General features: G+C 43.6%; 1 long non-coding RNA gene across 1 annotated transcript in view; it reads right to left on the bottom strand.

Annotated features, from left to right (window-relative positions):
* LOC108386215 (uncharacterized) overlaps nt 1-27,216 on the bottom strand; it is a 271,240-nt gene that overhangs the window by 220,093 nt on the left and 23,931 nt on the right. Inside the window, exons 2-3 of the long non-coding RNA XR_012121100.1 lie at nt 25,909-26,043; nt 18,930-19,045 (exon numbers count right to left, since the gene is read on the bottom strand). This is a non-coding gene — a long non-coding RNA (uncharacterized lncRNA). The remainder of the gene's footprint in view (nt 1-18,929; nt 19,046-25,908; nt 26,044-27,216) is intronic.

Genomic DNA, 27,216 nt, shown 5'->3' with positions numbered 1-27,216 from the left:
GCACTCAATTTGTTGCAGTAGGTTGCTTCGTTAATGTGTTTGAAGAAAATCCAGCCTTAGATTGACAGCTGGAGAAGAGAGGTCTTCCAGAGGCACCAGACTGCACTGGAGAACCGTGACCCTAGGGTCTCCTGATGTCACCCAAGAGCGCGAGGGGCAGTTCTCTGCCCTCGGAAGGTCTCCTCTCCCATCTCCCTCGTGGCCCTACGCTTTGGTCTCCAGCCCTTTTTGCTCTGCCCTCTTCCTTCTCAGCGTAGGTAATAAGGAAAAGTCCCGTCTGAGAGTGTCTTCTGCTTGGAAGGACCCCACACACCCCCTGTTGGGCTGTCGAGCAGAGTGTGAGTACAGCCAAATTGGCAATTTGCCTGGAATATTCTCTGCTACGAACATCCCCTGCGAATCCGGGATCAAGGCAGGCAGCCACCGCATATTCAGCATCCGCACATTGGCTTTATCGTTTTCCATCAAAAATGTCATTTCATTTCCTCCTCTGCTTTTCCCCTCTTAGTACCACCCAACAGTCTGCATAAATACGCCTGCGGAACCCTTGTGGCTTTACAATATTTAAGAACTCCTGGGTGAGACTTGTCTGGAAAGGTAACGGAAGTTCCCCAGAAAGAAGCAAAAGTCAAGGGTCCAAGAGGAGAGAGAAAGGAAAGAGGGCTGTGTGTGTGTGTGTGTGTGTGTGTGTGTGTGTGTGTGTGTGTGTGTGTGTTGGGGGTAGTGGGGGAAGATGTGTGTGGATTTTTCATGCGTTCCATTATAATGTCAAAAGAATTATATTGAAAATCATAATTTTATAAAAGGAAATATTTGGGACCCAAAGTAGGAATAAAAATTACAATTAAGAATTGTTAATACCTACATCAGGGACCGCTCCATCTTACAAATAAGTAACCTGTGTTTACTTCCCAAGAAACCCTTGCCAAAAGGTAGCCAACAGACCACTAAATCATGTGAATTTTTCACCAGTAACAACTAACACCAGTTGGTGTGTATGTCTGTTGGAGGTTATCGCTGATTTCCGTAGACCTGAGAATTCCGGGCTTTCCCTTCTTATTGACTAAGTGACTAAATGACACTTGCTCAAATGTCTCAAACAAAGCAATCAGCCCTGCCTCAAATTTTCAAATTCTCTATCCAGCATAAGTGCCAAGCTGTCGGGAATGCAGTGAATCCACTCACAGTGGTGGTTTTAATGTTTGCTCGCGCCTTGGCCACTCACCGTGATCAAACCTTGAAGTGTGCCTGCTCACGCAGACATCATCGCCATGTCCTTTCTCTCTCCAGAGAAGAGGCAGACAGAGCTTTCCTCCACCTGCACCCATTTCCCCAGTCCTGCTAGTGTGCTCCTTTGCTTCCTTTTCTTTAGAGCCCTGAAGCTCTACTCTTACAAAGAATTGCTTCAGGACACCCTCCCCAGTCTCTGCCTTAAGAAGGAGCTTTTAAATTCAGTAAATCGTGAAGAAGCTCCGGTTAGGGGTGGGGCTAATTCTTAATCACCTTCACCACTTCAATGAAAGAGATTACCAACCCCCAAAAGGGACTCACCTTCTCTCTCCCTCCCTCCCTCACTCCCCCCTCCACTTCTTTAGCTGCAAGTCATTAGTGTTAAACCCTTCTTCATCCTGGGTTGTGGGTGAGATATGTACATTGCACATGCCTGGGTGCGGACATAAATGCACAAGGATTCCAATTCCTTTTTCATTTCCATCCCACACAGGTGCCCAGGGTCCCTGTGCCCCGGGGAGGGGCTCCCAGCCCACCCCATGCCCTCCAGGAGAGGAGCACAGCCCTCCTACCCACCCCGCGCTCCTCGTTCACAGGCATTCAAAGAACAGTAGCCAACAGGGCTCTTTGAAAAATTCTTTTCCATCCTCGTAGGAGCTTCTTCCCAAAGGGAGGTTCAGATCACTGCCCCGGTTTCTTTAGGGCTTTAACTGTGGTCTGCAGTTACCCCTTTGCAGGAAATAAATCAACAAATATTTAATCAGCACCTACTATGCATCTATCACTTGGAGAGGCTCCAAGTGAGAAACAAGGGAGACCATCGCATAATCTTTGCCCTCAAGGAGAATGTGACCTATTTAGGAAGAAAAAACTAGCAGAGAACAATTAAATGCTAGGCTCTGTGGATCTAAATAAGGGAGACAGTAGTAGGAAAACGAAATCCTAGGAGAGAGAGCATGTGTCCTAGGACTTGAAAGATGCATAGGATTTAAACAAGGAAAGGAGAGAAGTCACTGAATTAAGAGGAGATTGTATAATTAGGGGTGCTAAGGAGACTGCACCAATTAGAAAAAAGATAAGACCCCAGGAAGTCCTGGGAAACAGGCTGATTAGAGAGCAGAGTGTGGAAAGTCAGAGACATGGGAAATTTGAACACCATCTTGACATTTCAGCCATTAAGAATTTCAGATTTTCCCTTAGATTCTGTCCCTGAACAACAGGGCATATTGTCTCCTGGTTGTGGTGGCTGAGATGTGTGGGGTTACATGATGTGTACTTTGCTTGAAACTCAGTTTTATAGCTATGAAAAATCGCTTTAAAAAAAAATTTGTAAGTATTATTAAAACAATCAAACAGCCAACAGAAAACCATTCATTTCTGTGATTCTTTAGGGCAATAGTTTTCACCCTGGCTCCTGTGAGCCCCAGGATTCCACAGGGAGGCCTCAGGCAACCTTGGGAGATAAGATAGAGATTTACAAAGGAAGGCCGCAGTCTGGGGCAGTTCGGATCTTCTCAACCGGTTACTGGGTTTCAGACAAACACATAAATGAATTCTTGACACAAAGAATTTTCTGGTGACCAGTCAGTGTGGGTCATCAAAAGCATTTATCAGTCTATTGGGGTTAATCCTCATTTCAAGGAGACACACATGTGCACCCCCACACACCCCACTGTACTATAATGTTATTGGTGGAATCATTCTCTTGTTTCTCAAGAACTTGTTGAAGGCCTGCTGTGTACTCAGTACCTAATAGTCAGCATCACAGAAGGGGTGAAGCCTGCCTGGTGCACTCTGGCCTTGAGGGTCAGGGTAAGGAAAAGGACAGGAGGAGGCTGGTTATGAGGACAACGCTGCTGACAGTGGTGACGGTGACGTCCACCAACGCCGAGCACATACTTTGTGCCAAGTGCAGGGCCCTACGTACGTCATCTAACTTAATTTTTGCTGCAATCTTATGAGACATTATCAGACTGGGACTGACCAAGATTTCAGATATTTGCTTGCAGGCATGCAGCTAAAAAGAGATGAAAATTAACCTCAGTGTTCATGATCTTAGTCACGAGGATTAATTGACGTGGTTTTATAGCAAAGACTTATATTCACTTAGTCTTTTAATGTTATTTTATGCATGTGAATATATTCTGATGATTTCCCTATAAACGCTCTCAGACGTGTGGGGTAAATAACCATCCTGAAGGCCCCTAATCTACAGGGATGGTCCCTCCTGCCATATTTCTGTCCCTTGCCAGCCAGTTCTATCCTCCCTCCCACTCAAAGTCCACAATCAACCAAGCCCCAGATAACAAAGGAGGAGAAAATGGGGACAAGGCTTGAAGACCACTTTTAGAGAAAATAGCAACTACCAGACTCAAACACTGTATATTTTTCAACATATGCAACTATTAGCTTCCTCTCATAGCTAGTGACACACACACCCTGTAACATAGTTAGCCCAGAACCCAAGCTCAGAAATCTCATTATTTGCTAACAGGATTTGGGTACTTGCTATCGTCAAGACTGCAATAAAAAAAAAAAGAAGAAAAAGGAGCACTGTAAATTGGAAGAAGGGGTTGGTCACAGAATTGCCCAGTTGTACCGTAAGTTATTATTTTTAATGGTCACGAGGAACAAAATCAGGCATACTTTGCAGAAGTCAGCAAAATTAACTGGGCCCTAAGCAGCTCCTCATTGGCAGATTTTAGCAATGCATTATCAACAGAGGCAGGAGGAATAAATGAGACTAGGATGCCACAAAGATGTTCCCTTACTAGAGTTATTTCAATATACTATCAATTCCACCAAAGAGTTTTAAAAACATTTGCCTTTCTCTGATGAACCAAGTTGTATTGCATCAAAACAAAACACAAATTGCATTATCAGCATAAAACAATATCAGCATAAATAGAAAGGGAACCAAGATTTGGGTGGGGTGGGAAAACATAGCTCATATAAGTGGCCTACTCATTTCAGCCGACTTCACTGTAGCTGATAAACTGAAATTTCCATAATAATATGGAGTACAGAAAACAAACAGCAATTTTATTTGATAGGGAAATTGCATCCTGTTACTGGAAATAAAATTCTACAGCATGTGCAATGGCATTTTCAAGGCATTGAAAATGTAGACATATGTTTTCATTTTTAAATGCAGTTGTAGTGTAAATAATAAATCCACCACAATTTGGCTGGTCCAGAGACTGCTGGCATCATTAACTCAGAAACCCAGAGATACAAACGCTCTACTCATCTTGGTAAGACCTCAGCCAGAAGTCCCTCTAACTCTGTGGATGTTAATATGTGCCCTCTGCTTCATCTACACCTCTGTCTTGCTTAAGGGTCTTCTGGGGTTCCCTATTGCTTTTTGTATCACACTTTAACCACTCGTTGCTCTTTGATGCCCTGCCTTATCCCTTGCTTGTAACCTTTTTCATTTCTTCCTACTTCTCGGCTCACTTGTTCAACAACAAATCAAGCCTATCTTCCCTCAGCTTCCCAATAGCATCCATTCTGGTTAAATGATTGAAAAGTAGCCACACTTCCCCCATCCCTGGAACCATGCCCTCTGAATGTGGCTTGGCAGCCCCTCTCATCCAGAGGGCTAGCCTTGGCATTTCATCAGGCCCAAAGCATGCAGTGGAAGTAACCAAAGACGGGACCAAAAGAAATCCTCAGAGCCCTCATTGTTTCCACTTTCTCTTAAACATCAGCCATTGCTGTGGCACCAAGCTCATGCTAGCCTTCCATAGGATGAGAGACCATGTTCAGGAGCCTCAAGTTGCTCCAACTGACAGCCAACAGCCCCCAGAAGACCCACCTAGTCAACCCTGGGGTTACAACAGCATATGAGAAACACCAGACCAGAACTGAGCCCAGTCCGAACTGCCAGCTCCCACAATCACATGCTAAGTAGATGACTATTGTGTAAATCTGGGGTAGTAGGGCTGTTTGTTACACCTATATTATCTTGTTTTTCTCTTATTTCTCTGCATTCCTCACACCTGACAGAACGCTTATTTCTTCCAGGAATTCTAGGACATCTTGGAAATGATACTCCCCAACCAGGCACATCATATCCACCACTAACTCCCACACATGAACGTGTGGGTGGATGGGTGTCACCAAGCTAAAGGGTTATGGGTACTGGTTCCAATTTCCACCACCACCACCACCCCAACAGACTTCCGTTAGGGTTTCTTTTCTGTCTCAATGTTTTCAAACGTGGGAATGAGCAGTTTATTCACCTACTATAAAGAAATTACTAAAAAAGAGCTATTTCAGATTTCTTCATAGATGATATGACATTCATTAAGCGTCCAGCTTTAAACCTGAAAAATACTTGCTTTCTTCCAAATTCACCCAGCAATGTGAAGTACCTCTGTGAGGCAAAGTGAATTGAATCCCTTGCTTCCCACGTACTTTAATTTCAGCCGTAACTAACACCTGCAGAATCTGAATCATAGCTATTGTGAGACAGGGACTCTCAGGCAGTGTTTTTAACATTATACACAGCATTTATCCAAACTGTAATAGGCAAAATATCTTACTTTTCATTCCTCCCCAAAAATGTCCCCCAATTTCATCTTCAAACATGTGATTTAACTGGCCTGTGACTCTAAATTAACTTCGTACGTTACATTCACACCTTTATCATTGACAAATCCCTTTGGCCTTGCATAGCACTGTGCATCTAGGAAGAAAGGAACCATTTGGCTTACACTGCTGTAATTATTTATATAACATATATTGAAAGACTTTATCAATGTCCTATGGACTTTGCATACCTTAACTGAACCCACTTTCGGTTTCAGTATAGTCAAAAAGAGAGAGAGTGAGAAAATAATTTATTGTAAAACTCATTCTTAGGGCTGCCATCAAGAAGTAATAAGATTCGACTTGACATTAACAAAAAACTCAAAATAACAATGACTTAACAAGAGGCTTATCTCTTTCTCAAGTAAAACTCAGGTATACTCAAGCCAGGAGTGTAAAATGATTTGCTGCCTGAAGTACTCAGGGATCCAGGCTTTCTTCAGCTCATAGCTCTCCCATTTCCAAGATAGCATCCTGGACTCATGGTACAAAAAGGTGGTTGGAGTATCAGCTATTACTCTCATATTTTAAGCAGCAGGATGAAGGAAAGGACAAAGAAGAAAAGGCAAAGGACACATGCCAGCTCTCTTTAAGAAAATGACAGTGGAGGAGCCACTTAAATCCCTTCAGTCAAAGTTTAGTCACATGACCAATTAAGTCACAAAGGTGTCTGACAAAGTAATTTTTTAAAAATTGGTCATGTACCCAGTTTTCAAAGTTTAAGAAGGAGGAACAAATATCAGAGCAGGTAACCAGCATCCTCCACAGATAGTGCTCTCTGTTGGGAGACTATCTTTATATTTTCTCCGAGTATAAAATGGCCTAGCTTGCCAGTTTTCCATTTTGTCTTCGTTTTCCATCCTAGCCACCTAATATGTGACACCCCATGGCATAGAGTAGTGGCAAGAGATCCTTCCTCAGGTAGGACTCTCCCATGTGGAAAATGAAGAAAATAACCCTTCCCAAACTGGCCTTAACCATAAGGGAGCTCATGGGCTTGCTTAGGTCTAGAACAGGACTCTCTTTAGGGATGGTTCGATTTGGTCTCCACTGGCATCACCGAGACCCATTTTCCACCCATCTCCCAGGTGGGCTCTGCATCCCTCCACTTGGTGGTCTCATTTCTGGTCTCCATGTGACAGCAAGACGGCCACAGCAGCACCAGCCCGCACACTCCCAAGGGCAAGCCCCTCGGGAAAGAGCGACAGTCTCAGTGTGCACGGCTCTGATTGGGTCACAGGACCAGTGAGTGGACAATCACTGCACAAATGTAGGATATGGATCGCTTCCGCCAATCAGCACCCACCCCTCAGGCTGGGGATAGATGTATTGCCTTTTAAACGACGTAGCCTGAGAGTGTGTGGTTTTCCAAGGGAACTGGGGTATCATTTTACCTTAACTCTAGTGGGTGCGCCCTGGACAAAAAGCAAAACTCTGTGGAGACCTATTTCACATGCAATGTGGGATTCAGTTAGTATTTTCCATGACTCAGGATCTAACCACTTCCCAAGATATTCCCAGGACCATGAGGCTAAGAATAAGACCAACTTCACAGGCGTGCAATGATAATGAAATTATATAACACACTGAAAATATATAGGAATAAAACTTAAGATACCATTCTGTGGGGGCGTACCATGACTTTCCCTGCCAGATAAGGCCAGTAGAAAATCGTTTTTGTCCTCATTATTGTTCCTGTCATTTTCGGTGCTCGGGTGGGGAACTAGTGAGACCCTCAGCCAGGACTTTCATGCCTTTCCAGAAGTTCTATTCTCAGTGGTCATCTGAAGTCTGTTTCACCTGTGGAGACTGTTTTTGTCCCTTACTCCATTGCATCTTTTATGAAAATATTTATTCTAACACTAGAGAATTACTAGCTCCTCTGACTCCAGTGGCCCAAAGCTGCATTTCAGGGACAAAGTCTTCATCACATGCATTTCAAGGTAAATTTGCTGGCAACACAGTGTCTGTGGAAATACCAGCTCTAGCGGTTACCTGCAACGGCTTCGCTCTCAGTTCCTGAGAGGACTTTCTCTCTGTCTGCTCCTGCAAGCAGCTCCGGGAGAGGCTGATAGGCTCTGGGTCGGGCAGGCAGTGAGCAGTTCTCAGGTTTGGGGCAACCCAGCTGTGCCCACCAGGAGCAGCCCCACGTTTCCTCAGCAGCAACGTCCCAGCAACATTCAGGTTTAAAGTTTTATGTACTATCTGTGGAGTAGACAGCTATTTGTAAATAGTGATAGTAATTATCACTATCGAGCATCTTCCATATCCCAAACACTCCTTGCGTATTACTTCTTTTTCTCTCAAACCCAGCATATTTACTATTATTCCCACATCACAGACAAGGAAACAGAGCTCAGAGACATTCAAGTTTTTGCCAAACATTCTCCAAAGGGGAACAATGAAATGGGCTTGACACCAGGGTTCTCTATTTCCGAAGCTTATGCTTCCTCCACTCTGATACCTGCTATTAAAAAGCTGTTCCTTAAAAATACCAGTCAGGTGGGAAGCAACTTGCTTTTGCATTTGATAAGTTATTTCAAACAGCAGTGTAGCTGTGTGTGATGATCTTTTGTCAGTGCACTGTCTCACTACAAGTCCAGATTTATGCCATGGAGTCAACGGGCAGCCTCCCAAGGTTCCCTCCCTTGGCCAAAAAAAAGCAGGACAGGGATTAGAAGGCCTTTTTGGTAGAGAGCCCATTTCAGTTTGGGCTGGACTCCAGAGCACCATGAACAGAGGAGGCTGCAAAGCACATGAAGTAGAGAGTAAAGAATAAATAGAACTATGGAGTTTGCTTCCTTGTTAGACCCTGCAAAAGTTCTCAAATGTTAGTTCCCGCACATGCCAATCATGTGGAAGCTGGTTTCAGGGCAGTTTCCAGATCTCCAGCTCTCCACTCAGGCGGCTCTGGAGGACCTCCAAGCCCAGCTGGGCCCGCAGAAAGGACCAGGGGTGGTTGAATGGGAGCTTGATTCTCCTCTTGAGCCCACTTAGATCAAATAATTTATTGAAGAGATCATTCTGCACAAAAATATTCTGACCTACACTGTTTCCAGAAAGAATTTTGAGAAAGAAAATAAATGCATACACACACACATACACACACACACACACACACACACACACACACACACACACACATCTATAAAAATATTCTTGGAAAAAATGAAATTCAATCTTTTCAATTAAATTCTATTTATAATTTTGTGAATTTACTTATTATCATGGAAAAGGCCAAAGATTAAAAGAAGCCTGCTGTGGGTGGTCTTATAAAAAGAACCTTTTGTAAAGCAAGTCATGGTCTCTGATTGATCTACCTTGAACCCTTGATATATTTTTTTAATTGCATGTCCTCATAGCAGAGCACACCTGATACTTGGTTTGTATAAATACTTAGAAAGTCAAATTGTCTAGTTATCAAAACCCCATCCTTATTTCTCAGACATGTATGGGTGGGCTTTCAGGAGTCACTCATGATGACGTGCAAAGACAAAAAAAAATTGTTTGTAGGTGTATTTTCTAGAGGATCCATATCTAACTGCCTTTTTTCATAGTTAAAGGCAATAAAAATATCTGGGTCCAGCATTGCCGTGTAGTTTGAACTTCCTTGCCTACTGAAATCCTTGCCAGAAGGCTGTCCTTAGTTTTGTATTAAATTATCCCATTTGGTTGGCTGCCTTAACCAACTGAACTGACCATTTATCAGACCCGCGTTTCACTTAGTGCAGACAGCACCACAGAGCTCACAGGAACCAGTGCCTGGGCCCTCGCTCCTTCCTCCTTGTCTCCAAACACTAAGACTGTCCCCCACCTTACTTTTAGCAGGGCTCCTGCGCACCATCCCAGGGCCACAGTGCTTTGCAGCTTTGTTATTTGGGGTGTCTAAAAAAAATTAGTAATTTCAAGTTTTTATTTCTTATTTTGGGGAGAGAAGATTTGGGGGAGAGTTGGCGAGGTGACTGAACAAAACCAGCTGAACAGTTAATGCTTTAACCTAGCGTATAATTTATACAATAAACAGTCACATGCTCCCCTAATAATTTAGATGTAAGCAAATGTTGATTTATTCAGGAAGACTACTGCCAGAAGCAAAGCCTGCAGCACTAAAATTTGAATTAAACTAGGACAGAAGCTGGCTAGTCTATAATAACATTTGTATAATTTTATTTTTGCCCTTGGCTCAGTTCATTTCCACGTACAGTAGATGCCTGAAATTGGTTCTTCAGCCACCTTTAGCTGATGCTCATAGATATCTGGGCAGGCAGGGTGGCAAGAGAATGCACCTTGCTGAGCTTTGTGTTCCCAATCATAAGGCCTTGAATTCCTAGGTCATTTCTGACAACGATAATCTTTCTCTGAATTGTGTTTTCGGCAAATATCTCAGCATAGCTTCATTTAACCTGGAGATATGGATTCCCCTCTTACTGTGAGAGGGCTCTTAGAACTGAGCCTGTTAAATAGATGCAAATGTTGTGCTGTTTTTATTCCTTTGTTCAAGCCCTGGGGCATGAAATCTGAGTTCTCTTACTCCACTTTCAGCAGTGAAATAAGGGCCTCAGGAAATTCTTTAAACGATGGTGAAAAATAAACATTAACTTGCAACAGTGAGGGAACAAACCCCCTTTATTATTAACCTTTGACTTAAATAAAAATAAAGAACTAACTACATCGTACCATTTACCACTTTTGTTAGGAACTGAGGCTCCTGGGGAAGGATCAGGTTTAAGCCAGTAAATAATTTGCGAGCACCTCTGAAAAGTAAGGGAAGTTTTCCATCTAGAGTGAGACTTGGTTTTTCACTGTCTTCCCCTGCAATCCCACACACACCAACATGCAAGTCCATAAAAGAAAGCATTCTCAAAACCCACACCACTTTACATGTCTTACAATTTGTATTCATAGTTTCATTTCGGAAAGTAAAAACTCCTTGGGGGTCAAACCTTCTGAAATAAGGAATTTCTTCCTTTAGGTCAGGAAATCAAATATGTTAAAAAGGAAAAAAAAAAGCTCCCTAGCCTTTTGTTTAGAGGGAGTTAAGAAAAAAAAATCTGAAAATTAGAAATGAAAGGATCAGTATTTGCACTTTATGTGAAATATGCATTTATTTCCCACTTCTTCCAGCTGAGATGGTAAACAACTGCCTATGATGGGGAGGCAAATATTGTTCTGTCCTATGCTGGGTAATAAAATCTGCTCCCAGGCCTTCTCCATCCCTGTCTGATTGTGCCCTGAGGCTGTAGCAAGGCAGGAAGGAGCCTTTCAGAAAATCCAGGCCATGTTTTGACTTCATTACAAATTCCAAATAGAACAAGTTTTCGCCTGGCTTGGGCTTGGTTATGAAAGTTTCCCACAGCTCTCGAAAATATACAGAATAATAAATGGCTGCACAGAGAACTAGATGGCAATGGTAATTCCATCAAAGGCTCTAGTCACATCCTAAACCACAGTTGCAGGGCCTGAGAGCTACTGTCACTAGGACCCAGAGAGAAACTGTTCTGCTGTGGGCCCGGAGGTCACACACTGGGGCAGGAGCTTTGAGCTTCTGCCCTTTGTTGGGGGCTGGCAGGGAGAAGTGCACTGGATCCCCTGACTGGGATAAGACAGAGCGCCTCTCTCCCCTACCGCAGGGCCCCGGCCTTCCCTGGGGACACATGGGGGCTCTGTGGGCATTGTGAAACCTCAGCCCAAGGGGTGGCTGTGAAACTTGCCTCTCTCCCCTACCACAGGGCCCCGGCCTTCCCTGGGGACACATGGGGGCTCTTTGGGCATTGTGAAACCTCACCCCAAGGGGTGGCTGTGAAACTTCAAATGTTTTCAGGCATTTTCAGCATAAAAGCAAAAATTGATGAGTTTCAGGGGGGTAAGCTCTGAGGCACACAGGAAAAACGCCTAAGGCAGGGGGTGGTGGGAGGAGGGTACTTTTTAATTCTTGCTGCGGATTTCTTCTTTCATTTTTCTCTTCGTTTCCTTTTGCTAGTCTCTTTATTAAGTCAAGATGTTATATGAATCCACCAGTTGAATATTACATGCAAACTTAAGGGAACCCTTTCCTCCCCAGTTTACAAACAAGACTTCCGTTTGGCCAGATTCCTGTTCCCCATCCTGCTTCCCCTCTCTCCCTCATTCCAGGTTCTCACTTCTCAACCGGCCCTCTCCTGGCGTGGAAACATAAGGCAACCCTTTCATGACCAATCCCGGCAGGCCATGCCTTATGAGAACTCTAGATATAGACCCTACCCGCTTCTGCAGGGGGCCCTCCTCTTTCCACACATTTTTGTTTTAAAAAATAAGTTTGAAATACTGAAAACAACTCCAACAGTCGGGGATTTATAGGAACTTTATTCCCAAAAAAAGCCTATTAGCATATATGTCCATCCCTGGCAGCAGATTTCACTGACTCCTTGTTTTTTAAAAGCCAGTCCCTGTAGCCTGATGATTCCTATTCCGCCACACTGACATCAGATTGGTGGACTGAGGCTTTATGTCCTCAAAGCCATTGATGATGGCTTTTTCATCTGTGGTTTGCAATGTAGTCATTGCCATCATCCACACGCTAACCTCTTGGGACCACTAAAGTGGTTAAAGGTAGGTAGTGATTAAAGAGTGGACACAAAATTATCCCCAAACCCATTTTTGAAGTATTTGAACGTGACCAAAATTTTATTAGTGAGCTTTTATTGCATCTGTATCTGTGTTTCCCACATACAGTTAAACTTAGAAGCTCATCCTTCAGAGGCCGCTGTCGGCCTCCGCCCCATCTCCGACCCCCAGACAGCGGAGGTGACGCGAAGAGATATCGAAGACCTGAGTAGGCCAGCCCGGGGACTCAAGGCATATCAGCTCAAGAGTGGTGCTGAGAGGGCACCTCTCATATTTATTAGTCACACAAATACATCCAAGGACAGTTGGTGATCTCATGCATACAACCATTGGCTCGTTGTGTCTCAGTGCACAACTCCCTCAGCAGCTCTTCCCAGCACAGCACAATAGGGGAGATAACTATGTTGCAGGAACTGGCCTTGGTTAAGGTACAACATTCCTTTAAGGAACACATCACATTTCTCAAGGCACACATCACTGATTAGTAGAGAAAAACAGTTGAGTTATGATATTTTGAGCCCACAGGCCTCCTTTTGGGGGACATATTCAACAGAAGCATTAGATAGAATCTATAAGGAAATATTAATGTCCTTTTTCTACTTATCCACCACCTGGTAGAGAAAATGTATCTTAAATATCAAAAGACTTTAGTAAACATTTCTAATTCGCTGGAGTGGTGTTATAATGCGAAGAGACACTGTTTTATTAGAGCATCTACGGCTTGCAGGGGGCCATTTGCAGGCATGGACACACGTGTCTATACTCAGGCAGTGGCAGAAAAGCAGCCAGGAACAAGGTGAAAGGAAGTTCATCCTTCGTCTCAAGGAAATAAAGACCTCAGACTTTTAAATGAAAATATACCTTTAGCATCAGATACTAATCACAAGGTAATTATTTTTAAAGAGTTCCTGAGGAAGCCACACGCACCCATGACACCCTTAGGCTAATATATGCACCTAGAGACTATTTCTGCCCTTGGTTGTATGTGAGTTAGTTGTCCTTGGACTGAATAAAAGCTGCTTTCCATGTTATCCTACCCTCCTGTAAAGAAAAAAAATGCCACTTCAGAAGACATGGATAAAAATGTATCATCTTAAAAAACACTCCTCAAGGGCAATTTGGATGAAAAGTTAAGCTGGGCAACATCAAACTAGGCCCCTTCCTATAAATACAACCAATTCGAAGAAGTATTTTTTTTAAGTTACTAATCTTTCTAACGAATCTCAGACTCCATCAGCCGAACTGCTTTTTTGGGAAGAAGTGTTTTAACCTAGGTGAAGACAGCAAGGGCTGGTTTAACAGAAAACATCCAAAATATGGTGATGTAGTAAAATACTGCTCTATGCTTTGTCCAAGGGAAAAAAAACCTTTGTTTAAAGAATTCCAAGCTAATGAAACTCCCACACTGGAGGGAATCTTCCTTGTTGATTTGGGTAACAGATCTTTGCAGGTCTTATGTCAGGATTGCCCTGTTTGTGGGGACCCTGAGAGGACCTCCCCTCCAGCATGTCACCTCTGTTCTCACAGGGATGAATATCCACCCCAGTTTATCTCCCCACGATCTCTCCATTACTATACCTTCAACAGTGTAAAATATCAGGTTCTGTGCCAGATGTTACGAGGATTTTTTTCAAAGATAAAGAGAATTCCTAATCTCATTAGGCTACATTTTAGACTCTATATATGTATATATCTCTTACCAAGACTAGGAGCCATCCAATGTTCTGGAACCCTCTTTGGAGCTATATTGTAGTCAGCATTCTGCATTCATTCATTCACTCACTCATTCAACCACTACTTATTGAAGACCTACAACATGCCAGGCCCTGCTTCTTGGAGCATAGGAGTCCATGGCGAAGGAGACAGATCACCTCCTGTGCTCAAGGAGTTTACCAGACAGAGGCATCAACAGAGCAGTAAACCAATGAAGACATAATTTCAGGCAACGATCAGTGAAATGAAAATAAAGGAATGTGATGATAGAGTGAGCTAACATGGATGGAAGGGCCCGTGCAGGTGAAGAGGTTGAGCTGAACGTGAATGCCAAGAAAGAGCCAGTTGTTGTGAATCTAGGAAGATGAATTCTGCCTGTTTCTTTAGTCATGACATTTACTCATATTACTATGCCGATTGTACAACCTCACAGCCAGTGTCTCAGAAAACTCATGGGATTCCAAGCAGAAAGCTGAAATCCCAGGGACAGTAAGAACACTTACCTTTCACTTACCAGCAGGATTACCCAGAGCATTATTTCTCAGCTGAGGGCATATTTAATTACTGAATGTTCTGCAAATATCTCCCAAACTGTACAGAGAAAGCCCTCTAAATTGCTGACTCTCTAACAGAGAAATGCCCATGTTCCCTGATGAATTTGCACCTTCAATGATTCATCATTCATTTTAATTAACAATGATGTTCTTAAGTTCTTCTGAACAACCAGATAGCTGCAAAATAGGGTTGCTTTATTTCATTAGATAACTAACTTTATTGCCACGTGAGCAATTTTATGCTAGAGAAAAAAATGCAGCAAGACTGAGATTTCCCCATTCAGGCAGCAAGCTCCCCACACCAGCCAGATTTAGAAATGATTACTTTAGCTCCTGGCTTACAAGAAAAGACTTCATATCACATATTAATTTTTAAAATGTTTTCTTAAGCTCCTTTCAGCCTTTATGGCAAGCCCAGAGGCCAGGTAAAAATGAATTATTATAATACGGTTTGTTTGAAGCATGAAAGTTCACCACCATCTTTCCCTCTGTCACATCTGGATCCCCCACTATGGTTTCTCAGGTGTCTGGTGGTTTGTCCGAGAGCTAGCCATAACTTAGGTGGAAAACTGGACTCCATTAAAGAAACATTAAAAGCTGAGAGGGAGGCAAGATGATGCAGCCTGACTCCCAGCAATAAGGAAGCAAGCGTGTATGCTGAAGCTTCGAAATAGAAAGTGATGTCCTCATAAAAACATGGCTCTAGGCTGGTGTGCCACTAGAAATTCTTCTGTCAGTTTAGAATATTTAGCTCGAAGGGATTTCAGCTTTCAAATGTATCTTTGGATGCAAAATAAGCTGCACAGGAGGAGATAACTTTGAGGAAGGGAAAGAAGCATTTACTCCCAATTACTATCAGTTTAGGTTAAACTGAAGGTTTTTCTTTTTAGATAGAGTATTTCATCAGAAAGTGTGCGAATGGGTTCAATGAGCTACAAGCTGACACCAAGCGATCCACCGGCCTTCATAACTAGAAAATGTTGCTGGTAACTGAGAGAACTAAACAATATTAAAAGCTTGAGCACTACTGGTTATCATGGGAAACTTTCAGCCTAATTGGAGAGCTCAAAGCTTCAGGCATCTAAAATTTTTGGTTTATGGCTGTTCTACGGCATTCCGATGCAGTATTTCCAATCAATAATGTGATGCTATGCATAGCACCATCATGAGGTAACTCCCCTGAGTTTTGTATTTGACTTGTTAAACTGTAAAAAGAGTTGGAGAAACAAACAGAAAAGAAATGACTTGGTTCCTTGCTGCCAAAATATAAAACAATCAAACAAACTCCAATGCTCACAGAAAAGGGGCAAAATGGGAAATACAGAGAGATGTATTATCATGCACGAGATATGAGCATCTCGGGTAACCTTCTTTGGTGAGATCTGTCCTCCTGGGTGTGAGGCAAAGGGGTCATCTCTCCAGGCAGATTGAATTAGGTGTTAAAACTGAATTATGATAATGTAGATTCTCCCCTAAAACCATGAGGGTTTTTTTCCACCACAGATTGCTGTGCCCAGCCTAGCTACACATGGGGGCTCTGGGTCCAGAGATTAAAGCATCCCATGGAGGCTCAGGTCCTTAGTTCATCAGAGCAATGATCACCTGCACTTGGAATACTTCACGATTTTCTCAGCCTGTCTCCTAGTACAAAACCAAAGAGCAGAATCTTCACTCTCAGCGATTCTGATCCCTATGGAATTGTGTGCTCCAGAGAACTTCTGCCGAAATCCTCAGGGACTCTTGAGACCAGAAAAAGGTCTTTATTCAGTCTTGAATTTTCCTTTTCCCCAAAAGGCTCACCAAGCTGCCTTCACCAGGGCTCTGACAGGGGTCAGAGACATACTAGCAGCTGAGAGAGAGGCAAGGAGCTGATGGAGCTGAAGGTGCTGACCTGCTCCTGCCCTTTGGTGGGACACATCGATTTTGGGAGCCAGAGGACAATGTGTCCTTTGTGTCTGGGCTAAGAGAGAGGCAGACCTCAATCTGAACCTAAAGACACATGCTTACTCACATTTAAATGTTTCTGAGTCAAAATACATCTTGTATCTGCTGTTGGCCAGCAGTAGCTGTCACTGCCTGTACGCAGGCATGGAACTTGTAGACTGGCTCAGAGGGGACTCCTAGGGACCATGGTGGAGCACTTTTAGGAAATGCTCCCTCGCCGATGCCCTCGGTGACTCACAGGAGGAGCCTGTGTGGGCAGCATGTGTCAACATTGCCGACTCCAACTTGGAAAATAATTCACAAGAGTCGCACTCAGAATGCTAAAGGATTATAAATGCCTTAACCAATTCACTCCGTTTGTATTTTCCTTTTCACAGATGCACAGAGACATACATGACAGAAATCAATGCCAAAATAAGTTCAAGAGCCTTTCCAAGAAACATATAATAAAAATTCCAAGGCATAAAAAATCACTCTACCATAGTTGTGGGAATATGTCTTGCTTCCTTAACGGCACATAATAAAACCATGGTGGATCTCACAGTCAAGGAAATCTAAAATTCAATGAAATACAACATCTATATGACCTAAAAGCTTTTCCTTAGCAGCTCGGACTTCAGATTTCTCTTCTGAAAAGGGAGAATAATAACCCACAGTCCTTGTCAGAGAGATGGGGCTGACCTAGCTAGCCCAGAAGAGTTTACAGACCTCGATGTGGCACATTGTCTGTCCCCCGTCAATGTCAGCAAACACTCCCTAGCCATTTCTCTACTTCAGTCAGGCCAGAACACACATACCACAAACACACTCATTTGCTCATCCCAGTGTGCTCCCCTCTGTTTGCTGAACCTGCAACCCTGCAGCAGATGGACCAAACCAGACACAATGGAGGTCTCGATGACAGTGTACCTCTCATCTGTGAGGTGGAGGAAGATGAAATACTTATTAGGATCCAGTGTTCTGGTGATAGAATGACTGACACCTAATCAGATATTTTTTAAATGCTATTCCAGGAGACTTCTCTTCCAGAGAAGAGTATACATCCATCTCAGCATGGGGAGAGGGAATTGCTTTTTAAAAACCCTCTAACTAGAAAAAAAATTATAATAAAAAAATGAGCCAAGTAAAAGCATTAAATGTTTTTTAAGTTAAAATGCTGAGTAAGTTATTTTCTGACTCTAAATATGTCTCTTTAAAAACAAAAAGGGATTAACAAATGAGCAATCTTTAACCTAAACTAAAATTTCTAAAACTCTTATTTTTATTTGATATTTCCTCTTAGAAAACCCATTTTTAAATAGTTGTTTGTCAGTGGATAAACAGAGAACTCATGGGCTACCAGTGCTCTTTTCTTTCCTTCCTTATTTGTATTTTCCTGCACAAATTGTCACCAGGCTACTGTGGACTTTTTCTGCTTGGTTGAGGTCTCTGCTGGTGGGGTCATAACACAGAAGAGAACAAGTCAGCCAATTCATGCCTTAACATACATGCAACATGGATCTCTTTGGAGGGTAGGTAGCTATTCAGAGAGATAGAAGAATCAAAACGGAACATACCGGGACATGTCAGCCATAGTTGTTCTCAGATGCATGGCATTTACTACCAAATTATAATCCCATAATGTTAGGTCAGTGTACACCTCAGACAATGAAAATAGTCTATTTCTAACACTAGGAGAAAAGGAAAGAATATAAAGTGTAACACCAGGAGAAAATAATTACATGTGGTGTGCAGGTAAGTGACCTGAAGGAAGCAGTTGGACATCAGTCTTTGCCCTGGAGCCACCTTCCTCCCATTCAACTGGGCCTCTTGTAGCTGAGGGTGCAGTTACAGACTACTCATGAGACCCTTTATTTTAGGCCATTTGCTGTTGTGCATCTGTGCAAATAAATATTCTGCATGTCCCAAAATAAGCTCACATGATGGGCATGGCAGCACACCCAGAGCACGGAAGAGGCCTGCAAACTGCAAGCACGTGACTGAGCTCTTATTTCACACTACTAACACCCGTTGGAGTTAACAGGTTGGGTTCCCTGAACCTCCACCCATCCCTGCTAACCTGGCCCCACACTTTTCAACAAATACAGCTGCCCAGATGTTACTTGGAGGAGGTGGAGAGAGATGGCAGAGGCTTTGTGCTGTCACAGCTCACTAAGCATGCCAGGGACTTATGACCCAAACTTCCCAGCAGTTTCCAGCATATTTATTTTCCTCTCCTCACTACATCCTACTTAAAATCCTCTCCTTACCTGGGGGCCTCAGGACCCCATCTTCTTTGGGGGCTCTCCTTACCTCTCAGAATCCATGGGTTTCTTTTGGGTTCTTCCCCGCACCACTTCTTGAATGGTGATGCTCCCTAAGGCATCCTACTCAGCTGTGGGTTCAGGAGCCAAAAGCATGGACAGCACCTGTAAGGTTGTTAGAAATGCAAATGCTCAGCATGGACCTTTGAGGGCGAATCTGTCTTCCAACATCTTCACTCTGAGGCCACCTCTGTTTCCCCACTGCCCCAGTCTTCGTTCTTGACCTGATCACCCTCATCTGGAATGTTAATCAGTCTCTTAGCTGGCCTTCCTTACTACTGTCTTTCTCCCACCACTTTTTTAAATGTAAATTTTATCATAATAGGTATGCTGAATAATGACCCCCACTACGTGTCCATGATCTGTCTCCAGAACTTAAGAATATGTTATCTTACAAGAAGAAAAGGGCTATTGCAGGTATGATTAAATTAATAACCTTGACATGGGGAGATTATCCTGGATTACTCAGGTCGGCCCAATGTAAAGACAAGGGTCCTTTTCAAAGAGAGGCAAGAGGATCAGAGTGAGTAACAGGAGATGAGACAACGGAAGCAAGAGATTGGAAGGATATGAGCAAGAAGCCATGACCCTAGGAATGCAGGTAACTTCTAGAAGCTATAAAAGGCAAGGAAACAGATTCTCTTCCAGTGACTCCAGAAGGAATGCAACCCAGCTGACACCCTGATTTTAGATTTCTGACCTTTGGAATTGTTAAGGTAATAAATTTGTGTTACTTCAAGTTTGTGGTCATTTGTTAGAGCAGCAGTAGGAAATGAACACAATGTCATACATACCCTTTTTAAAAATCCCTCACACCTACTGCCCCTTACATCCCATTTCCAGTCTCCCTGTGTTTTTCCTTGAGCCATTCCCTGAAGCCAACCCCTTCTGCCTCATGAAAACTTGAACCCATGCCATCCTGTCCACGAGAGCAGGTTGTCACCATCCTTTTCATCAGCCCACCCCCATCTGTGCCCAGGCCTGGGTGCATCTGCAGGCTCTGGCAAATTACTCCTTCCCCGGCCTCGCAAAGCATTCTGAAACGCCCCACTGTAGCTCATATGTCTTGACAAGGAGTCTGTGTAAACGAGGAGTCTCGAAGCCTGAGCTTCATTAGCTTCATGGTAAATCTGTTTCTGATTAAGAGGCAAAGGAAAACAGAATTGGGTGCTGAAAATAAAATGTTAAGTAGAAAAAAGAGGAGTTTCACAGAGTTTATCTGAGATGCACATATGCTATAACCTCTCTTAGCACCATCCTCCTTGGGCTACTATGATGATTACAAATCCAGATAATCTACAGAGAGTGGTTGGCACCATACCCAGAACATCATAAGTGCTCAACAAAATTAGCTGTTCACACTGTGCTTCATTAGCATTCAATGAAAAGTTGTTCACATTTATGGAACCTTTATTATGCTGCAGCTATTGTATGAAGTATTTTACATGCATTTATTTATTTATTTACTTGCATTTATTTAATCATCATCTATCCTCTCCAGTAGATACTATTATTATCATCCCAACAGATGAGGAGATTGAGGCACAGGGAAGTGGCTCCCCCAGCTGAGATTCAAACCCAGGAGTCTAATTCCAAGGCTGGTCCGTGTAACCATGGGGCTACCTATTGATTCCAACGTGCACATTTTTTTACAGGACGGTCTTACAATCACTGACCATCACAGTCTGGCTGTGTTCTTTCGTCTCGTGGGGCACAGTAGTATGTCTTCAAGTCTATTGCTGGAGGGTATTGCTTCATTATGAGTCTATGTGGAGAAGCTCTGGTTCCTGCTGAAATTCTCAAAGGGGCCCCTTCACCATCCAGAAGAGTGATTTCAAAGATAGGGATCAGAGTTCGAGATTTTGCAAGGGCCTGAAACTCTCTTCTGTTGTCAGGAGGCCAGGGCAGGAGGCTCGTCCCTTGCACAGCGGAGTAACAGAGCGGGAGCCTAGAGGGGTAGGAGTAGGTCAAGGCAAGCCCCAGGCGGCCGTCTCCCTCCTCACTGGGGAGATGTGGGTGTTCAGGATTCCTGGAGTACCTTCTTCTCACAGATAAGGTTTAAAGACTGGCCAAAATTCACGGTAACAAAGGCCCAGAAGCAAATTAAGACTAATATTCCGTGTATATGCCTTAGAGGAAAACTTTCCCTAATTAGAGACCATTTCCTATAAAAGGATCAGGACTTATGGCACTTCCTTACACCAATCAAGCTTGCGCTTAAGCTGACATATGACTAAGCTTAGTAAAAGACATATAAACAGAACCATTGTTATTTTATGAAATTATCTTCAGCTTAAATCCCTGATCTTTCCTTTTCCAGGGATCCTGAGGCCCCTATCCTGACAGAGATAGTGGGAGCAGGTGACACCTGAAGACTGTAATTTGGATCTCCTGTTTACCTGCCACACAGCCTCTTCTATGCCTCCAGGTAATTGCGAACCAACCGAAAGCGCCAGTGAAGAATGAAAGCATGAGAGGAGATGAGCAGCAGTATTCTCTAAGCCCCAGAAATGCAGCGCTGGAGCCGGCTGGAGGAGGCTGTTTGCGGTCAGGTGCTTCAGGACATCGCTGGTCCCAGGTGCCCAGACATCTGGTTGACTTTAGGGTCCCGCTCACAACTCTGGAACGGATTATGCACTGGATCCCAGTGGTTAAGTTCAAACCCTTCAGAATGTTCTCAGGTCCTAAGAACTCCAGGGAAGTCTCAAATATTTTGTATGTATTTGGAATAGACAGACAGATGGAAAGAAACCTCCAGGCTGGTTTAAGGCTGAGCTGCTGTGCAGGACCAGGAAGTAGTGGTGGGCATTTTGGGAAAGAAGAATGCGGTTCGTAAAAACTCAGAGTCAAACGGAGACATTGGTTTTTCAGCTCGCTTTGGTGACTTAAAGGGTGAGCGGAGCCTGGTGCAGTGTGTGGGGACAGGCGGGTAAGAGGACCAGGGGAAGAAAGCCTGAGGATGATGGACACTTCCACTTGCAGTTGAAAGGAAGTTAGGAGGCACTGCCCGGCTCCTGAGAAGGGCAATGGAAGGGAAGGAGAGGGGCTGGGAGAGCGCGGGAGGCCACACAGGAGGAGGAGGAGGACCGTCCAGGACACCCAATGTACATTTTACTATGACCTTGGCCGCCCAAGAGCAAACGCTCTGAAGTCCCTTTGCCCTTCCTCAAACTTGACAGCCCCAGCCTCTGCATCTCATAGAGGGAAAAGCCTCACAAAGTAAAAAAGCTCAGTCTTCTCAAAGACTCTTATTTTAAATCTTAAAGAAATAGGCACACACCTGGTCACTGAGCGGTCACTTAGGTTGTCAAAACAATGGCAGTGATTAGAATAACAAATATTCTTGGGGTTCTCCCCCTCCATGAAGCACTCAAGGAGCTGCAGGGGATGGACCCATGGGCACTTTATAAATGAGTCCTCCCTGATACCACTTGCGTGGGTGTCTGCAAGTAAGGACAGCGGTCATCTAGTCTCACATACAGGCGGCTGGTGAGTGTGACAGCAGCACTGAGCAGCTCCATCACCCGGGGAGCTGGGTTTGATACCATAATCGAGGGCGACTCCCAAGAGAAAACCTGTAACAGTGAACGTGAGCAAAAAGGGTAAAATCCAGGAATAAAAAGGAAATGGTTAATAGCGAGCTGAAGGGCACAGAGAAGCTCAACCCTGAGAATCAGCAGGGGCAGTTACTGCGTAGAGGGGCTGGAGGCTCCGTGCCTCAGAGCACAAAACCGAAGTCTGGGAGAGGGAGGCAAGGTGCAGACTGTTAAGCAGAAAAGTGCAGGTTTATGGAAGCAGCCTTTAGAAACTGCACTTTATCAGAACCTAATGGAACAGGAGAATCCTCTCCCTCCTCCCCACCACTCCTGCACCATGGCTCATCAAAGGGCTGACAAAATAAAATAAAAGATCATGAAAATGTGAAGGGGAGGAAGAAAAGACAGACAAGGAGGGCTTGGTGAGGAGGGAGAGAACCTGACATCTGAAGACAGACCCCTGCAGGTGAGACTGGGCACGAGTGTCTCCAATTACAGGGAAGGATGAAAATGGCAGAGAAGATATGAAATGGCGTATTTGTGTTTGTTCTGTACTGAAAACGAGCCGCTTCATACCCCCGGGACAATTTTCACAAAAACTAAAATGTATGGCAAAGGAGGAAGGGGACCTGCACGAGTCCAGCAGGCCACTCAGCAGGCCGCCCTTGCACTGCAGTGACGCTGATGAGGGGGCCCAGCCATGATCCCCAGGGCCCCTCACTCCACACCGTGCCCTTACTGTGGACCCAACCTCAGTGCAAACATGAACACCCACACATCTGTCTCCTTGTCTGTCACAAGCTCCTATGGTTCTCTGCCTCCAATGTTTCTTCCCTGCTTGCTCCAGTCCACACTACATGCTGATGAATCTGGGCAATCCGATCTTCCCTGACCTTCCTACCACCCCAGGAAGGCCACAGGTGGCCTTGGAGGTTAACTTTGACCACCTACACTTGATCCAGTGACCCCCCTTAGAGCTCCTCGCCAACCACAATTCTACAGTGTGAATATTCTCACAAACTCACCCTCACACGCTTGGATGACACGGGGTTTCTCAGCCTTTCTGCCCTCTTGCTCCCCTCTTCCTGTCCAAACCACGTGTCTTTTAAGATTCACCTCTTTTTTTTAACAGCTTTATTGAGACGTATTTCACATACCATACAGGTCACTCATTTAAAGTGTATATGACTCAGCGGCATTTAGTATATTCACAGTGCAACCATCACCACTAATTCCCGAATATTGTCATTGCCCCCAAAATCAACCTCAAATCCATCAACACTCCCTCCCTTTCCCTTCCCCGCTTTGTTCCCACAGCCACCTCAGCCCTGGAACCACGAACCTACTTTCAGTCTCTATGGATGATTCCCCTATTCTGGACATTTCACATGAATGGACTCATAATTGTTTGAGACTGGCCTCTTTCACTTAGTTCTCAAGGTTCACCCAAGCGCTGCATTCTTTTCTTTTGCTGAATAATACTCCCTGTGTGGACATACCACCCTATGTTTAGCCATTCATCACTCAATGGACACTTGGGTTGTGTCCATTTTTTTGCTGTTGTTAACTATTGCTGATCTACATATTTGTGACCAAGTTTTCTGTGGAATAGCCAGATGATGTGGTAACTCTACGTCTAATATTTTGGGGAGCTGCCATCCTGTTTTCCAAAAGCACTCAAACCATTTTACATTCCCACAAGCAATGTATGAGGGTTTCACTTTCTGTACAACCTTGACGACACTTACTGCCTAAGATTCACTTTTCCCAGGAAACACATACATACAGTCAGTTTGTTGACCTTTCACTCCTGGCCAGTGTCTGTGCTTGGTGCTCCATGCGTGTTATCTTGTGTAATCTTCACAACCCCTCAAGAAGCAAATTCAATTTTTTCCTTTTTGCAAAAGAAGTAAGGCTTAGAATATAACGACTAGACAGAAATACTTACTGGCAGGGATGCATCCCCAGCTGTCTGTCTCCAAAGCCCAGTTTTAAATACCACCCTAGGTAGCCCTCCAAGATGCCTTTCTGAGCCAACCCTAGCCCCTCTGATCATTTCTTCTTCTGAAATGAGAGCTAGTAATGGTGTGGATGCCATCTGGTATTGTTCTCTAGTTGTTTCCTATATAAAACATTATTTTCCCAACTAGACAGTAAACACTGTGTTGGCTGAACTATTGTTCCTCCACTTTGTACTGCAGAAATAAACTGTTTAATAAATGCTTAATGAGTTGACAAAAGGTTTTTAATTTGACATTTCTGTTTTCTTTTTTCTGAGAGGCGGGGGACACGTTGAAGACATACGGTCTCCCTTTCGGCCTGTTTCCATGATGTTTGAGGAGGCAAGAAGGAACAGACTGTGACAGCTCACATGCAGACTCACATAATCCCTCAAAAACTAGAGAAATTTCTGTTTCACATAATGTTACCTGATTTTTCTTTTTTCAAGCAAGACTTTATAAAAGGACACCTTGCTTTTCCTTTGGAACTCAAGATACACACACACACACATACTCCATGCATACATGTCTACACATGGGTATGTACACATGAGCATTTTTTGCTCGTGTATTATATAACCAGGGCTTTATATCTGTTACCTCTTATCTGTCTAACATCAGTCAAAGGAGGTATCAGTTATTCCCATGTTATACACAAGGAAACCGACACTCACAAATTCAGCTGACCAGAGTCACACAGCTAGTCAGTGACAAAAACCACTTTGGCCTTAAAGCCAGCACTCTCTTTCCTGGGTCGAACCACCTGTCTCATGCAGCCACGGGCCACAGAGCTTGGCCATGGGGCTACATTAGCCTGTCTTCTTATCCTCTTTCAGCTCCTAGCCTGTGGCCACCACAACCTGCCCCACACAGTCCAGCTCAGTAAAATCTAGTCCTGCATCCCCATCACTATGCCTTCTATACCCAAACATCCTAACCAAACCCTGGAGATCTGTATAAAAGCATTCTGGAATAAGAAGCAGGTGAAGTTTGGATTCATGAGCCAAAGGCTTCAGGTTTTGAAATGATGTGCTAAAACTGGATGGTATTCAAATAAACTCTTAGAAACATGCTCAGCCTCAATGGATTCCAAATGGTTACTCAAAAAAGCCTGTGGGAAAAAAATAATAAACCCCACAAGTTAAAATGGGATCAGCTTGACCATGTTCTCATTAGCTATACCTCCTAGAAAAATGTGGATGAACATCATTGAGAGACCCTTCAAATAAACCTAGATAGCTTGGTTTTAATCCAGTGTGACATTAGTCACTTAGTCTCCATGGACCTCTGTTTCTTACAGTATTAAAAAAAAAACTATTTGATTGAATTACATAATCCCTAAAGCCTCCTTTAAATATGAAATTATATGATTCTTTAATAATTAGGAAGTGGCCTCTCTGGGAAGAAGAGGATCACGAAAAGGATAATTTACCTGGAGTCTACTGATGTGGTACAAGGGGACAAGAAGTCCCTGAAGGGGAGGCAGAAAACTGTGTGAGCTCCCATCAGAAGACAGAGGATCCTTGGTGTCCTTGGCTTCTCAGAATCAGTAGCATTCCAGGTTTGCCTGTAGGTTAGAAATGAAGAGTGGTGGTAGAGAATTGTTCCCTGTAGAGGACTGAATTCATGCAGAGGGCAATCTCAAGGTGCTCTCCTTACCTCTTACAAACAGTGCAATACAAAACACCTGGACAAATACACACTCAGCTGAGCTCTCTAAAGCTTCCTCCTCTAAGGTAGCAAATGAAGTTGGCCCCCATCTTTCAGCGTGTGCTGAGGTTCACCTGCACCAAAATGGCCTTTGGTGACAGCTTCACCCACAGATTTTCACCACCACATGCCAAACTTGGTTTCCTAGAAACCTCGGGGGATCTTACCCACATTCAAGATGGTCTTTCTTCATTGGAGAACCAGTGTTAGAGATTCACACTCTTGTGCATAATCCTAAGGAAAGTCTAGATTTGGCTTTAGACACTGTAACTGTCTTCTGGATTTTATTTTATCTCTATAGATAAATGATAGATCAAATCTGAGAGCCAATTAAAATTGTGAACACAGAGAAAGCATAAAATAAGGTCTATATTGGTTTCTGCTAGAGAAATTTCTAATTTGAAAACAGCCTAAATACAGAAGTTTAAACACGATCAAACTTCAGGGCTGATAATTTGATGTGGGGGTGTAGTATTCTGTTACCCTGGCATCAGAGGAGAGGGCACCTCTGCAGAAAATGGCACCATGTCCACGAGTCTTTACCCCATCACTCAACATGAGGGCAAAGAGGAAGAGCTGGATATTTTAAAAACAAAATATAAAATGAAAGGTAATGAACTGTTACATTTGAAACAGAAATTTATAGATATAATTGGCCTTCCTTTTAAGCATATGGACTCCAACCTTGAGGGGATCTTAGATGCGTGTGTGTGTGTGCGCTAGCATTCCCTTGCTTTTTTGTTTCTACTGTGGTAAAATATACAAAACAAAACTTACCGTTTTAACCCTTTCTAAGTGTATAGTTCAGTGTCATTAAGTACATTCACATCTTTATGCAGCCATCACCATCCATCTCCAGAACCTTTAGTGTTTAATGGGTATGTATGAAACTATATACCCATTAAACACTAACTCCCCTTTCCCTCCTTCCTCCAGCCCCTGGTAAGCAACATGTCATTTTCTGTCTCTATGAATTTGACAATTCTAGGTACTTCACAAAAGCAGAAGCCTGAAATATTTATCCTTTTGT

This window comes from Manis javanica, chromosome 9, assembly GCF_040802235.1.
Source record: "Manis javanica isolate MJ-LG chromosome 9, MJ_LKY, whole genome shotgun sequence".
Lineage (NCBI taxonomy): Eukaryota > Metazoa > Chordata > Mammalia > Pholidota > Manidae > Manis > Manis javanica.
Note: the sequence above shows the minus strand (reverse complement) of the source record. Positions and strands in the feature narration are given on the sequence as shown.